This window comes from Delphinapterus leucas, chromosome 16 (assembly GCF_059928025.1).
Source record: "Delphinapterus leucas isolate spDelLeu-1000000601 "Yukka" chromosome 16, BTC_Dleu_Yukka2, whole genome shotgun sequence".
Taxonomy (NCBI): domain Eukaryota; kingdom Metazoa; phylum Chordata; class Mammalia; order Artiodactyla; family Monodontidae; genus Delphinapterus; species Delphinapterus leucas.
The window spans coordinates 14,680,919-14,694,950 of record NC_143144.1 but is presented as its reverse complement, the minus strand read 5'-3'; the positions used below and the strand labels follow the sequence as shown (position 1 = coordinate 14,694,950).

At 40.9% G+C, this 14,032-nt stretch overlaps 1 non-coding gene across 1 annotated transcript; it reads left to right on the top strand.

Annotated features, from left to right (window-relative positions):
- The first annotated feature begins 9,512 nt into the window (after positions 1-9,512).
- LOC115804041 (U6 spliceosomal RNA) lies at positions 9,513-9,619 on the top strand. Its single transcript, XR_004024847.2, has one exon. It is a non-coding gene; the product is annotated as a U6 spliceosomal RNA (small nuclear RNA).
- Positions 9,620-14,032: the final 4,413 nt, after the last annotated feature.

The window sequence follows — 14,032 nt, the reverse complement described above, 5'->3', positions numbered from 1 at the left end:
CCAGCTGCAACCCTAGTATCATGATGTGTTGGTTCAGAACAAACCAAAAACTAAAATTACAGGCCATGCCTGAATATAGGGTGAAGCAAAACTACCCTAAACAGTCACTGTTTCCTAAAGGATAGAGATTTTACTTTTTAAATTACACTATGAGAAGCAGGAATTTGCATTCCTTTATGCCTTTATGTGACAATCCCAGAGTCCCTGATGCATAGAGAGAACGGGGATAAAGTATAGTCCATGGTGACAAAATCAGAAGGGACAAAGGACTAAGGGAGTTGTAGATCTCTCTCCCACCTGTCTCCATCCCTCTGGCTTTTACCCACTGCTCCAGTCAGCTTAGTGTGAGCGTTCCAAAATGTCCTCCTTGTCCTACCCACCCCCCGCCTCCAACTAGGACTCAACGTGCTCCCCTCAGTATGTCTTTGTCATAGATTTTTACTATGTCCTGTCATCACGGATAACTTTCTCACTCTCTCTCACCATAATGCAAGTGTCATGCACATATGTCATATCTTTTGTGAATTTTTCTCACAGGACTTGGCACAAACATGGCATGCTGTAGGCCACTACTAAAAGTTCAGACATTAGGGTAAAAAGGCTAATGATCTCATACCCATGAAACAACCACGTTGTTTATTCAGCTTTACATTCATATCAGATAACCAGAAGTGTGAACTGTTTAACGTAACGAAAGGATGCAAATGATATCGCCTGGACATGATCTGCTATATTTAAGACTCAAGAATGTGACTTAGAACAGTTGGCTAGAATCCCTGATCCACTTATCTGACCTTCTGATAAAAATGGAAGCTAGGGCTTCCCTGGTGGCGCAGTGGTTGAGAGTCCGCCTGCCGATGCAGGGGACATGGGTTCGTGCCCCTGTCCGGGAAGATCCTACATGCCACGGAGCGGCTGGGCCTGTGAGCCATGGCCGCTGAGCCTGCACGTCCGGAGCCTGTGCCCCGCAACGGGAGAGACCACGGCAGTGAGAGACCCGCGTACCGCAAAAAAAAAAAAAAAAAAAAAAAGAAGCTAGTGAAAATAATGAGAGTATACATATACAGTAAAGATAGTTATACCATTAGCCTTTCTTGTGTGGTGACAGGCTCTGGGCCCATTCATGCCTCATGTGTGCCCCAGGACAACTTTGGACTTTCCTTTGAACCACGGTAGAGGCATGAACCCTACTCATGGATCAGGAAGAGTCTCATTTCTTGGCCACTCAAGAAGTAAGAGATCAAGCCTGAAAGCTAGATTCTTCCAAGAAATAAGAGCAAGAGGAGCAAATAGACAATGTGATGCTATGAGGAAGCTGCCTTGTGTGGGGGGCATGGTCAGGGAGGGCTGGGGATGCGCTTTTGTGAGCCAGAAAAGGTATCAGAGGAAAAAAGCAGGGTGAGTGTAAGGCCATGCCATGTAAGCAGGGGATAAAAGGGACAAAAGACACAAGGCAATGTTCTGGAACCAGGCAAGCAGTGATGGCACCCTCTGGGGAAAGATCTCAGTGCCCTAGTTGGCATTCCTCCAGATACTGCATGGTAGTGAGCTGACTCCAGTGAGACAAAAGCATTCATTTATGGCTGTTAAGCAATCTTGGGGCTGTAACCAAATCCTCCAGGAGCTGGTAAACAATTTCCATGCCTCTTATGAAAATACACTTTGTTCTGAAGTGAGACTGTATATTCTCAGGAGCTACGGGGTTCACAGAAATATTTTCAGTAGCCCTTGCCATTGAAGTTCCAAAGAGACCTTGGATGTTAATTTTAATCAAGCTTAACGGTTAGCACATACTGCACTCAACCAGAAGCAGTGACAATCCAAGGACCAGCTTTGATCATCCGTATTAGTGCCTTGTATGTAATTACCTGAATAATGTGACTAAATGATTCTGGCACCAAATCTGTGTTAACTTACTATGGATGGAAAAGTATCAACATGCATTGAGCAAGCAGGGCGCCAGACATTTTGCTGGATACTTTAACTAGTTATCTCATTGAGTTCTCATAACAAACCTATGAGGTATGACTTTTACAGATGAGAAAACTGAGACCCTGAAAGGTGAAATAAATTGCCTAAACCATACAGCTACCAAACGGTAAAGGTATATTTTGGACCCATGTCTGCTAAACTCTTTCCACTTGCAACATTAACAGTAATCATTGTAATAGTTAGAGCAAATGTTTATATAGCACTCATTCTGTGCCCTAAGCATTTTATATACATTCTTGGAGGTGACATCACTCCAGCCTCCATTTCCTCACAAAGATCAACAATTAGACAGCTATCCATGAACAAAAGCAGCTCTGGGAAAGCTCTGGAGTCTGCTTAAGGAACTTTAGCAACACAGTGGGAGGAAACCCTGAGAATAACCACACAAGAAGAGAAGAAAGACAGCTTCATTTTGCCTGAATCGTCCCATCCCCCAAGCGAGCATTGCTCCATGCCAAGAGGGAACTTCCCAGGTAGAAAGAGTCCCCCTTGCCAGGAGAAGTAGAGCAGGGTGAGCAACCAGCTTCCCCAGCCTCTCCAGGTACCACGTGAAGGTCTCAGTTCAGTTTTACCCCACCCAGACTGCCAAAGGTGAGATGTATAGAGCCAGCTAAGAAAAGAAGAGCCAAGGAAGAAATGCAGGGGCTACCGATAGCAGCCACATAGGAGGAGCCATTTCGGTTCACAGTGACCTGCTTTGCGGACAAACTGAGCAGATTTTGCCACTGAAGAAGCCAGTGGTCAGCACAACTGATGTGGACCCCCCTTACAGATTTCACCAGAATTTGCCCCACAGGTATTCATGTTCATTGATGCCAGCTGCCAGAGTACCTCCCTGCTCCCTCCCTCCTGTCCCTACTAGAGCCCAGGGACTGCACCTGCAGCCAGCCCAGACCTCTGTGGCTATGCAAATGCAAAACTCCAGCCTAGACTCCCACAGAGGAACCCCATTGCTGTGCATATGCTTGGGAATCACCCTCCAGATATGTGCTGGTATGCTGCTTGCCTGACACCTGTCACCAGCCTCCACTACTGTGAGCACACCTTGGGGGAGACTGTGCAGCTACAGGATGGCATGCTGACAGCCAGGGTCCCTGCAATTGCAGCGGGCCCAGATCAGGCCGTTTTCTCTCCTGGCCTGCACTACCGTGTTCATCTGCAGCAAACCCCTCTAGCTGTGTACCTGAATGGCCCTGGCCCAACCCTCATCACAGGCTCCCAGTGCAGGGCCTGGTTGTGGAGGGACAACTATGCAGTCACAAGTGAGCACACTGACAGCAAAGCCCCTACAGCTTCCAGTAAGCCCATAGTTTGCCCTGGGCTGCACCACTACATTTGTCTGTAACCAGACCCTGCCACTACATAGGCACCCGTAGCTGGCCCCACAGCCAAGTGTGTGCACACCACCAGCTCCAGGCACCACCATTGCCTGCCCTCCTAGTCTATACTAGCTGGACCTGAAGGTGCCACTGAGGATCCCCAAAGCTCTTGCAGACACTGAAGACTCCCTGCAGCCAGCAAGAACCATACATTCGTCCATGCTGTGGACCTCAGCAGACTGAGCCTAATGCACATCATGCCGCCTTGGACCCAGTGTCATCACATGTAGCCCTTTGTACCACTGGACCTGGTGTCATGCTCCAGGATGCCCCCTCCTGTAGGTGAAAGTGTTCCTTTATCAAATTCAGTCCATAAAGCCTGGAAGAGATGACTGCTTCTTCAGATGTACAGACAGCTAAGCAAAGCTATAGGGATCATGAAAAATCAGGAAAACATGACTCTACCAAAGGAATATAGTAAGTCTCCAGTTACTGGCCCCAAAGAAGTAGAGATCCAGGAGTTTCCCAACAAAGAATTCTAAATGATTTTTCCAAAGATGTTCAGAGAGCTATAAGAGAACACAGATAAACAATTTAACAATATCAGGAAAACAGTACAAGAACAAAATGAGAAGTTCAACAAAGAGATAAAAAAAGACCAAACAGAAAACTTGGAGCTGGTGAATATAATGACTGAATCTAAGAATTCAATAGAGAGCTTCAACAGTAGGCTTGATGAATCAGAAGAAAGAATCAGTGAACAAGAAAACAGACCAATTGAAATTATCCAATCAGAGGAGCAAAAGGAAAAAATGAAAAGGAATAAAGAAAACCTACTGTACATATGTGACACCATTAAAAGAAAAAAAGTTTTGCATCATTGGGGTCCCAGAAGGAAGAGAGAGAAATTAGTAGACAGCTTATTTAAATAAATAATGGCTAATAACTTCCCAAATCTTGGGAGAGATATATATTTCCAAGTTCATGAAGCTAATTGGTCACCACAAAATTTCAATCCAAAACAATCCTTTCCAAGACACATTGTAATAAAACTGTCAAAAATCAAAGGTGAAGAATTTTAAAAGCAGCAAGAGAAAAAAATTCTCTGATAAAGAGAACCCCCATAAGGCTAAACCCTAACTTATCAGAAGGAAGGAAATAACAAAGATGAGAGCAAGCAGTAATAAAATAGAGATCAGAAAAACAACAGAAAAGATTAATGAAACTAAGAGTTGATTTTTGAAAGGAAACAAAATTGACAAACTTTAGCTAGACTAAGGGGAAAAAAAGACAAATAAAATCAGAAATGAAAGAATAGACATTACAACTCATACCACAGAAATACAGAGGATCATAAGAAACTACTATTCCAGGGAGGAGAGGGGTGGGAGAGGGATTGATTGGGAGTTTGGGATTAGCAGAAGCAAACTATTATATATACATATATATGTGTGTGTGTGTGTGTGTGTATATATACACACACATACATATATATGTATATGTATATATATTATAATGGATAAACAACAAGGTCCTACTGTTCCCTGAATAAAGTACAGGGAACTTTATTCAATATCCTGTGATAAACCATAGTGGAGAAGAATACACACACACACACACAAGTGTGTGTGTGTGTGTGTGTAATTGAATCACTTTGCTGTACAGCAGAAATTAACATAGTAAATCAACTATACTTCAATGAAATAAATTTTGTTAAAAAAAGGAACTATTATGAACAATTTTATGCCAAGAAAATGGACAACCTAGAAGAAATAGAAAAATTACTAGAAACATACAACCTACCAAAACTAAATAATGCAAAAACAGAGAATTGGAACAGACCAATAATGAGTGAGGAGATTGAATCAGTAATCAAAAACCTCCCAACAAAGAAAAGGATCAGATGGTTTCGATAGTGAACTCAACCAAACATTTAAAAAATTAACATCAATCCTTCTAAAACTCTTCCCCAAAATTGAGGAGAAGGAGGGAACACTCCCAGTCTCATTCTAGGAGGCCAGCTTTACATTGATACCAAAGCCAGATAAGGACACTACAAGAAAAGAAAACTATACCAATATTCCTGATGAATAAAGATGCAAACATTCTCAAAAAATATTAACAAACTGAATTCAACAGCACATTGAAAAGATCGTACACCATGATTAAGGGGGATTTATCCCAGGGATGCAAAGATGGTTCAACATCTACAAGTCAATCAATATTCCACCACATTAGTAAAAAGAAAAATAAAAGTCATATGATCATCTCAGTAGATGCAGAGAAAACATTTGACAAAATTGAACATCCTCTTGGGACTTCCCTGGTGGTCCAGTGGTAAAGAATCCACCTTACAATGCAGGGGATGCGGGTTCGATCCCTGGTCAGGGAACTAAGATCCGACATGCCACGGGTCAACTAAGCCCGCATGCCACAACTACTGAGCTCACATGCCTCAACTAGAGCCCACATGCTGCAAACTACAGAGCCCACACTCTCTGGAACCCACACACCACAGCTTCAGAGCCCATGCGCCCCAGAGCCTGTGTGCCACAACTAGAGAAGAGAAAACCTGCACACCACAACTAGAGAGAAGCCTGCAAACCACAACAGAGAGCCCATGTGCTGCAACGAAAGACCCCACATGCCTCAACGAAGATCCTGCATGCCACAACTAAGACCTGACACAGCCAAAAATAAAAAAAATAATTTTTTTTTTAAATTGAACATCCCCTCAATAAAAACTCTCTACACTAGGTATAGAAGGAACATATTTCAACATAATAAAAGCTTTGGGCAAACCCACAGCTAACATCATACTCAGTGGTAAAATGTTTAAAGCTTTTCCTCTAAGATCGGGAACAAGAAAAGAATATCCATTCTCACCACTCCTGTTCAGCATAGTACTGGAAGTCCTAGCTAGAGCAATCAGGCAAGAAAAAGAAATAAAAAGCATCCAAATCAAAGAGGAAGAAGTAAAATTTTCTTTATTTGCAAATTATATGATCTTATATAAAGAAAATCTTAAAAGCGTCACCAAAAAATGTCAGAACTAATCAATGAATTCAGTAAAGTTGCAGGATACAAAATCAGCATACAGAAATCACTTGCATTTCTACACACTAACAATAAAGCATCTGAAAGAGAAATAAAAACAATCCCCATTCACAATAATATAAAAAATAATGGAATACTTAGGAATAAATTTAGCAAAGGAGGTGAAAGATCTGTACACTGAAAACCATGAGACTTTGATGAAAGAAATTAAATAAGACACAAAAAATGGAAAGATATTCTGTACTCAAGGATTGGCAGAATTAATATTGTTTAAAATGACCATACTACCCAAAGCCATCTATAGAGTTAATGCAATCCCTATCAAAATTCTAATGGCATTTTTCACAGAAATAGAAAAAAAGATCCTAAAATTAGTATGAAACCACAGAAAACCCTGAATAGTCAAAGCAATCATAAGAAAGAAGAATATACTGGAAACATTACACTTCCTAATTTCAAAGCTATAGTAATCCAGACAGCATGGCACTGGCATAAAAACAGACATATAGACCAATGCACCAGAAGAGAGAACCAGAAATAAATCCTAGCATATACAGTCCACTAATATTTCCCAAGGAAGCCATGAATACTCAATGGGTGAAGGATAGTCTCTTCAATAAATAGTGCTGGGAAAATTGGATAACCGCATGTAGAAGAAAGAAATTGAACCCCTTACACCACTCACAAAAATTAACTCGAAATGGATTAAATACTTAAGCATACGACATGAAACAATAAAACTCCTACAAGAAAACATAAGAAAAACCTTCTTGAAATTGGTTTTGGCAGAAGTTTTTTGTATGTAACACCAAAAGCACAAGCAACAAAAGCAAAAATTAATAAGTGGAACTACATCAAATTTCTGCACAGCAAAATAAATGCTTCTTTTCAACAAAATGAACACTAACAAAATGAAAAGGAAACCTGTGGAATGGGAGAAAATATTTGCAAATCATATCTAATAAGGGGTTAATATCTAAATAAAGTTCTCATACACCTCAATAGCAGAAAAAAATCTGATTAAAAATGGGCAGAGGAACTGAATAGACATTTTTCCAAAGAAGACAAGACCTACAAATGGCCAACAGATACATGAAAAGAAGCTCAACATCATTAATCAACAGAGAAATGCAAATCAAAACCACGATGAGCTATCACCACATTCCTGTTAGAATGGCTGTCACTGAAAAGACAGAAGATAAGTGTTGGTGAGGATGTGGAGAAAAGGAAACCCTTGTGCACTGTTGGTGGGAAAGTAAATTATTGCAGCCACTATGGAACACAGTATGGAGGTTTCTCAAGAAATTAAAAATAGAACTATCACCATATGATCCAGTGATTCCACTTCTGGGTATGTATCCAAAGGAAGTGAAAACAGGATCTTGAAAGGATATCTTCACTCCCATGTTCATTGGAGCATTATTCACAGTAGCCAAGATATGGAAACAATCCAAGTGCCCCTCAAGGGATGAGTTGATAAAGAAGTTGTAGTATACATATATACAATGGAAAAATATTCACTTATGAGAAAGAAGGAAATGCTGCTATTTGAGATAATATGAATGGACCTTGAGAACATTATGCTAAGTGAAATAAGTCAGAGAAAGACAAATGCTGCATGATAACACTTATGTGGAATCTAAAACAGCCAAACTCATAGAAACAGAGAGTAGAGTGGTGGTTACCAGGGCTGAGAGGTAGGGGAAATGGGGAGATGTTAGCCAAGAGTACTGTTTTATGCCTGTCTCAACCTGTCAGTAACTAGTGTTGTTGCTGGACCCTTGTGGTTCTTATCATGATTGTAAGATGCCCTCAGCGATAACCAACAGGAAACTTTGGAAAAAAGGTTTATTATTCAAAGGTTCTGGAAATTACACAGCACACCTCGGGCCACACGGTGAAGTCAGGGGTAGAGAAAGAGGCAGCAGGCCTAGGGTTCTGCTTTTATTGGGATCAAGTATGGGGACCTAGGGTTTCAAGGGCCTTCTTTTTATTGGTGAATTTAAAACACAGAATGGGAATTTAAAACATGGTATTATGGAATAATAATATTTTGTTATTATGGAATAGTTCTTTATCTGATTGTGGCAGTGTATGTTATAATTCATAGAAATGTATATTCCCCCGAAAAAGTCAGTTTTATTATGTAATAATTTTTAATGAAAAATAAAGTGCAGGCTTTGCAGACGGACTTCCTAGGTTTGAATCACGTACTAGCTCTTTATCTTGAGATATGTTACTTAATCTCCCTATTTCCTAATTTCCTCATAAAAATAATGGGAATAATAGTGACAGCACCCTCATAGGTTTGAAGTGAACATTAAATGGGGTAAAACATATAAGCATTTAGAACAACCCCTGGTATATAGTAAGTGCTCAATAACTATTAGCAATCATTATTAGTACACATATACATTATGTGGGATTCTTTTGTGCTGTGTAATTTTAAAAGAGTATTTTCAACAATTCAGGTGTTCCTTAGTTGATGAGTAGATAAACAAATGTGGTCTAGCAATACAATGAAATAATATTCAGAAGTAAAAAGGAAGTAAATACTGACCCATGCTACAATATGGGCAAACCTTGAAAACATTATGCTAAGTGAAAGAAGCCAAACACGAAAGGTCACATATTGTATGATTCCACTTATATGAAATATCCAAAATAGGCAAATAACTAGAGACTTAAAGTCAATTAGTGATTGCCAGGGGATGGGAGAAAGGGAATTGGGACTGACTGACTGCTAATAGGTATGGGATTATTTTTTTTGGAATGACAGAAATGTTCTGGAATAGATAACGGTGATGGTTGCTCAACTCTGTAAATATACTAAAAAACACTGAATTGTATACTTTAAAGTGTGAACTTTATAGTATGTGAATTATGTCTCGATAAAGCTGTTATTTTTTTAAAGCTCTGAAACAAAGGAGGCTGGGGCAGTTGGGGGCAGCCTAGCCTGTCTCTTTATCTAGTCATGTGGCTGGCAAGGTGTTTATAAGAGATAGCTGTCTTTGAAGTGGATGCCTCTTTGAAGTGGCTCCCTTGGCAATCAAAGCTTAAGTCAGACACTTGCATCACAAAAAGAAAAACCAACTGTCAGGGTTTATGCTACAGGTGCAAACTGTCCCTCATAAGATAAATAAGGTGCTCTCTTCGGCAGCACATATACTAAAATTGGAATGATACAGAGAAGATTAGCATGGCCCCTGCACGAGGATGACACACACATTCGTGAAGCATTCCATATTTTTCATCCACATTTGTCAGACTCAAAATCCCAGTATTTTCTAGTATACCTTGACTATAAATTAAAAATTGTTAAAATAAATGATTTTATGGCATTATATTATGTTAGTAATTTGTTAGTTTATATCAGATATTTATGGTAACTCTAATATCTTTTTTTTACAACTTTATTGGAGTATAATTGCTTTACAATGGTATGTTAGTTTCTGCTTTATAACAAAGTGAATCAGTTATACATATACATATGTTCCCATATCTCTTCCCTCTTGCATCTCCCTCCCTCCCACCCTCCCTAACCCACCCCTCCAGGCGATCACAAAGCACCGAGCTGATCTCCCTGTGCTATGCGGCTGCTTCCCACTAGCTATCTACCTTACGTTTGATAGTGTATATATGTCCATGCCTCTCTCTCGCTTTGTCACAGCTTACCCTTCCCCCCGATGGCTGTTGTAAATCATGTAGAAATTAAATTTGAGTTATGAATTACCGCTTTGCAAATTCAGTTGTGGATATTATAAATCTATAAAGTATAAATTCATGTAAGTAGGGGCTTCCCTGGTGGCCCAGTGGTTGGGAGTCCGCCTGCCAATGCAGGGGACACGGGTTTGTGCCCCAGTCTGGGAGGATCCCATATGCCGCGGAGCGGCTGGGCCCGTGAGCCATGGCCGCTGAGCCTGTGCATCCGGAGCCTGTGCTCTGCAACGGGAGAGGCCACAACAGTGAGAGGCCCGCGTACCGCAAAAAAAAAAAAAAATTCATGTAAGTAATAAACTAACGCTACCTTAATATGCATATGGAAAGAGTTAAATAATAAATTTCTTAGAACTAAAAAAAAATGAGATAAATAAGTTCGAGGGAATCTAATGTACAGCATAGTGATTATCGTTAATAACACTGTATTATATACCTGAAAGTTGCTAAGAGAGTAAGTCTTAAATGTTCTCATCACAAAAAAGAAATGGTAATGATGTGATGGAAGTGTTAACTAACACTATGGTGGTAATCATTTTGCAATATATAAGTATATCAAATCAACACACTGAACACCTTAAACTTATACAACATTAGTGTCAATCATATCTCAGTAAAGCTGGAAGAGATCTTTTTAATTAAAAAATCACAGTTTTATAAATTAGCTCATTTTATTCTCACAGCAACTTTATGAAAAAGACACCATTACTATCCATGTTTTATAGGTAAGGAAACTAAGGTCAGAGAATTTGAAAAGCTTTCCCAAGGTCATACATACTAAAAAGGGAAAGAAATGGGATTCAAACCCAGGAAGTCTGACTCCAGAAACCATACTCTCAACACATTCTACTGTTCTGTTTTCAAATATTCTGGAACTAAGTGCTTTTCAGAACTTTAGACTTTCTAGCCAGACAATGTCAAAACTCCAAAATGGCATTGATAAGCCCTTAAAGGAAAACATGCCTGACCAGAATCCTAGGGATGAGGGAGGTGACTCATCATCCCTAAGTAACTGAGTGGGAAAGACACCGAAACTTCTTGAAACATTATAATACACATCCCCCACTGTGACACCTCACCTCACCCAATACCTCTTGCTGAAACCCCAGAAGTTAAGGGCAGACACCTGGAAAAGCCTCAAGGGACCTAGGGAAGTCTGGCTTCCAGCGTTGAGGCAGACTCTACTTCCAACACGGGTAGCTGCCCCACTTTAGGACCCCCATACCTGCTGCTTCCTGGCCTTAGATCTGAGAGGTAGGAAAAACATATAAAATCTTCATACGCTGAGCACACACTTCATAGGGAGAAGCAAAGTTCAGATCAAAATAGCTGACTTGGCTTTCTTATTTTCCAGAGCTGCCTGAAATGTATCTCATGAGGAATTCAGCCATCTCTGAAGGACTTCTTTGGGAAGAGAGTGAGTCAAGACCTCCAGAAGCCAGGTAGGGTGATCCACCATCTCGGTTTGCCAGGGACTGGGGGACTTCTAGGGACACGGACTTCGATTGCTAAAACCAGGACAGTTGATCACCCTTCACTCTTGTTAGGGTCAGCAAGGACCCCTAGGATTCTTCTTCATTCCAGCACATTCCATTCATGCCAAGCTGTGCTACTCACAGATACAGAGGCATCCAAATGTGTTTTCTGATGGTGAGCATTTTATTTTGACTCCCTCTTCAGCTATTCCTGCTGTAACCTCAGCACCCATTTCCTTAGAATGGCTCCTTTATTCACTGAGCTGGGCTGCTTAAATAAGATGGGATTATTTTCACTAGTTGGTGCCTCCCAGCCAGAGGGGATGTAAAGCTTCCTGGCTTGTTTAGAATTTAACCCCATCTCCTTGAGCTGCTGACTCTCTGAACTGGTCACCAGATAGGCTGCTATCAACCTGGGATAAAGATGCTAGACATGAATAATGACGCATTTCACCATTTTAAAACTTCTCAGTTACAAAGCGCTAGCTGGAACTGGCCCCAATGAAGAGTTTTGACTAATTGTTTTTCATTAAGTTTTTCAATCCCTTACATAATCAGCTTCTCAGAAGCACGCGTCTTGTGGGCAGGACCACCCAATGTTCCCTTAGAAACCTGAAGATGGGGTACCTTAGTGCATGAGCATTTAGAGTACAGTCAGTCCCATTTAAAATTCTCCATTATAAGTAAAGCTAAGCATGTAGTGACAGGCACAGCCCCTGCTTATAAGAGATGGTGCAGTCTAATTAAGGAACTGCACACACACACACTCCTGCAAGCCCCAGGGATTACAGATGTCAGGAGCTGTTAGTACAGAAACTCATTTCTGACAGAGGAGGAGGGGAACCAGGTGTGAGTTCAAGCACCAAAGTCTCTGCCAACTGCAGCAGTTCCCTTCCAAATTGACCTCCTGACTTTGTGTCTTCTACACTCTGGGAAGGCATCTGGATGCCCTGGGGTTGTCCCATGTGGAGGACTGAGTGACTCAGCCTTGGAAAATGTGTGCAACCCCCCACCTTCTCCTCTACTCTGCTCACATCCACCCATGCAGTTCAGCCCCAGGGACATTGCTGCTCTTCTGTCTGGCAAAGGTGCCTGCTAGAGCCCCATGGTCTCTGATTCCTGTGATAATCTCTAGGTCTATCCATGTTACTGCAAATGGCATTATTTCATTCTTTTTTATGGCTGAGTAATATTCCATTGTATATATGTACCTCATCTTCTTTATCCATTCCTCTGTCAATGGGCATTTAGGTTGCTTCCATGTCTTGGCTATTGTAAATAATGCTTCAGTGAACATTGGGGTGCATGTATCCTTTCAGATTATGGATTTATCTGGATATATGCCCAGGAGTCAGTGTGCTGGATCATATGGTAGCTCTATTTTTAGTTTTTTAAGGAACCTCCATACTATTCTCCATAATGGCTATACCAATTTACATTACCACCAACAGTATAGGAAGGTTCCCTTTTCTCCACAGCCTCTCCAGCATTTATTGTTTGTAGACAATCATTCTTAAATTTTAGCTTTCAGAAGATCACTTGGAAGGATTTTAAAACACAAAGTAGGTCCAGGTGTGGGACCAGAGAATTTGCATTTTTAACAAGTTCACATGTGGAGACCATGGGTTCCGGAACCACACTTTAAAAGGCATGGGTCTACAGGAAATAATCCATATAACAATAAGTTCCTTCTGCAGACCCAGCCCACATAGAAATTGTTGTGAAGTGTCATATACCCACACACCCAGATAGTTGTTGGAAAAAGAGGGATGGAAACTCACAACCAACATTCAATCAACTAACTACAAAGTACTTACTACACCATGTGTAAAACTAGGTCGTAAATTCTGTAAAGATTAAAAAGAAATGTCAAATTTAAATTGGAAAAATCTTTCTAGAGGCCATTTAGTCAATATATATAAAAAGCCTTAAAGCTTGCCACTTTTTCACCAAGCAATTCTGTCTAGGAATTTATCACAAGAAAATAATTTAAAATGCTGACAAAGATTAAACTAAGGAAATGTTTACTGAAGCTTTTTTAAAGTGAAAAGGTGAAAATCTGATCAACAAACATAAATGTAAATAACTAACAGATACATTATATTCTCTCTCATGCACATCCTCTCTCTCTCTCTCTCTCTCTCTCTCTCTCTCTCATACACACACACACACACACACACACACACATGCACAGGCACACTTCCTCCCATGTTTCTCTGGACCAATGGATCTCAAAATGTCTCGTCACATTTTGAGTTTTTTGTTTTTTTTTTTTTTTTGCGGTACATGGGCCTCTCACTGTTGTGGCCTCTCCCATTGCGGAGCACAGGCTCCGGACGCGCAGGCTCAGCGGCCATGGCTCACGGGCCCAGCCGCTCCGCGGCATGTGGGATCTTCCCGGACCGGGGCACGAACCCGTGTCCCCTGCATCGGCAGGCGGACTCTCAACCACTGTGCCACCAGGGAAGCCCA